The sequence below is a fragment of the Harmonia axyridis genome, chromosome 7, assembly GCF_914767665.1.
Source record: "Harmonia axyridis chromosome 7, icHarAxyr1.1, whole genome shotgun sequence".
NCBI classification, from domain to species: domain Eukaryota; kingdom Metazoa; phylum Arthropoda; class Insecta; order Coleoptera; family Coccinellidae; genus Harmonia; species Harmonia axyridis.
In genome coordinates, this window is record NC_059507.1 from 33,228,909 (window position 1) to 33,231,676 (window position 2,768).

The following is a 2,768-nucleotide window of genomic DNA, read 5'->3' on the forward strand; positions in this document are numbered from 1 at the left end:
ATATTATTTAAAATCATCGGTGAATAGGAGAAACTTATACTTTCACTACAAAAAATTCATAATTTTTGTGAATTGATGGGTTGGAGAATGCACCAAAGATTTTTTTTGCTGGAATCATTGAGGATTTCGGAATGGAAAGAGTTCAATTTTAACGAACAATTAGGTGCTTCATTATGGCCAAATGTCCAGAATTTCACCATTATCGAAATAATCAATGGTGTTACTATAGTTAATTACTTATTTGACTCCGAAACTGAAAAAAAATTCGGGAATCTAAATGTTTATTTGTAGCAGACAAATAGTTGAATAGAGAATATGTTTATAATAACTTTTAATTTCTTTTATTTTGTGAACAGTCTTCATTTATGTTTTACTGCGTCCTGCTCTCACACCAAGCAGTCGTGGCCGAGCGGTTAAGGCGTCTGACTAGAAATCAGATTCCCTCTGGGAGCGTAGGTTCGAATCCTACCGACTGCGGCGAATACTTTTTTGTTCGTGATAAACACTTCTGCTAAATAAATCATTTATGATTGATGAGATCACGATTAATAATATAGAATGTTGGCAATATGAAAATTTTATTTTCTTTGTTATTTCAAAATACAATGTGCAGAAGCCAGTAATATTTTATTATAATAGATATTATATTTTTTAATTATGTTTCTTACAGAATATTATGCAGGAGATAACAATTTATCAATTACTGCATTATATTTGATTATATTCAATTCTTCCCGAAAATTGTTTTGATTCTTAACCTCATTATTTAATGTATTCATCATACATATGCTACAATTTTTCTAATGTCTATGAATGAATGTATCAGGTGTCCCAAATTCGTTGTCCAGTGAGGAAATCTCATAATCCTTTTGAGCTTGAAAAATATTGATGGCACATTTTCGGGCTCGATTTTTGAGAAAATTGGTGAAAACTGCAACCTTATAAACTCAACTGTTTTCAAGCTTGATAATTGGAAAATTGCGTGATATGAAAAGTTCTCGTAACTTCTTTATTACTGGTGCTATAAACATAAAACAAAAACAATTTACTGGCACTTTTTTCAGTAACCATATGAATTTCTGTCATAAATAGTTTTTCTTTTCATACTTCAAAAATATATAAGGTGATAATAATTTTTTTACCTGACTATAGAAACCATCAAACGTTTGACTTCCTCACTGCAAATCAACCAGGTGTCTATCTATGATATCTGCGAACTTCAGATAATTGAAATATTTGGTGATCACCAAGATCTCCGAATTTTATACTGTTAGATTCAATTATTGTGTATGGTTTTCGGAATATTTAGTGTATTTAGTGATTTAGTAATAACTGTTTTCGGCAATCGTAAATTAAAGTTCTTTTTTCACAAGGGCAATGTTACTTGTCACAAATCCATCAAAAAACAATAATCAAATTGAACGAATTATGATTCCAAAAGCTTATTTTCCAGATATGGCTCCCTGTGATTACTAGCTTTTTGTAGATATCAAAAAACTGCTACAGGGATAAGACAATATGGCTTTAATCTGGAAGTGATTGCCAGGTTTGAAGCCTATTTCGAAAAAAAATGAATTTTTCTCCAAAATACGTATTTAAAAGTTGGTGAAAAGAAATGTATCACTCTTCAAAATTACTTTGGATTTTCAACATAAAATATGTTTTAACTTATTGAGTGAAGTGTTATTTTTTTGATATCATAATTAAAGCAGCATTGAATCAGATAAAATAAAAAATAAGGAAAAAAAAAACAAAACTCCTAAGCCTACAGTAGTCGTTAGTTTAATCAGATACTTCCCTTGTTTCAGCTTCATACTTACATTTGTACCTTCTTGTACCTACTCCCAAAAAAAATCCACCTCGAACTCGGCCACTCTTATCTAATCAATTAAGCTCAACAAGACGGTTCACACATACATCTCGGCATTCCTCCTCTATGCATCTCCATTAATTGGGCGGCGTTACCTTCCTCCCCCACACAAGAACCGAAATGGGACATAAAAAGTCACTGATGGGCAGTTCTAGGACTACTAAATAGATCTCATTAAAAAGGGACCACTGCGCCGGTAATAGGCCTTCATGTATATTCATAATATTGCAGTGTGATACAAAAGATCTTGGCAGTCATATAACTTCTTGACGTCTCAATTATTGAGAGAGCGGTCGCATGAGGCTCAAACGATGAACAACATCGAGGTTCAAATTGGGTGGTTCCCCGATCTTATTTAGGAAGATTTAGTGGCGGTGATTTCGAAGTGGTCTACTAAAATATTCTTTAGGTTAATAGGAAACAGAAGACTCTGTGTTTTAGTACCAGAGGTTGAAGCAACTTGAGGATATTGATGCATTATTTTTTACTGGAGAACTGTGAAAAATAAGAATTTTGCTATTGAATGTTCTTACAAATTCATTTTTAGCTAAACAGACCATTTTAAGAAAAAATCCTGAAACACGTCGATTTTTCATTTTAATTTACCGTATTTCAAAATAATAATCTAATATACAGGATGAATTACTTTCGAGTAATGACGTGACCGTCATTTTTTTTGAATGGAACACCCCCAGTTTGTCTCAATTTTCCGATTACTCTAGCTGAGCTGATTCTAAAAATGTATCACATGTTGATTCCCTTTGGTACAGGGTGGACAAAAATACAATAGTTTTGTGTGTGCCCATAAGGTAACGCGTAACATTCTTTATCAGTTAAATTAACAATATTATCGAATATTTCCCTCCTGTCAAAAATTCTATGTATCTGGAGAACAATT

The 2,768-nt window shown here is 32.3% G+C and overlaps 1 non-coding gene across 1 annotated transcript; it reads left to right on the forward strand.

The window, feature by feature from the left end:
• Positions 1-395: 395 nt before the first annotated feature.
• Positions 396-477, forward strand: Trnas-aga. Its single transcript has one exon. It is a non-coding gene; the product is annotated as a tRNA-Ser (tRNA).
• Positions 478-2,768: the final 2,291 nt, after the last annotated feature.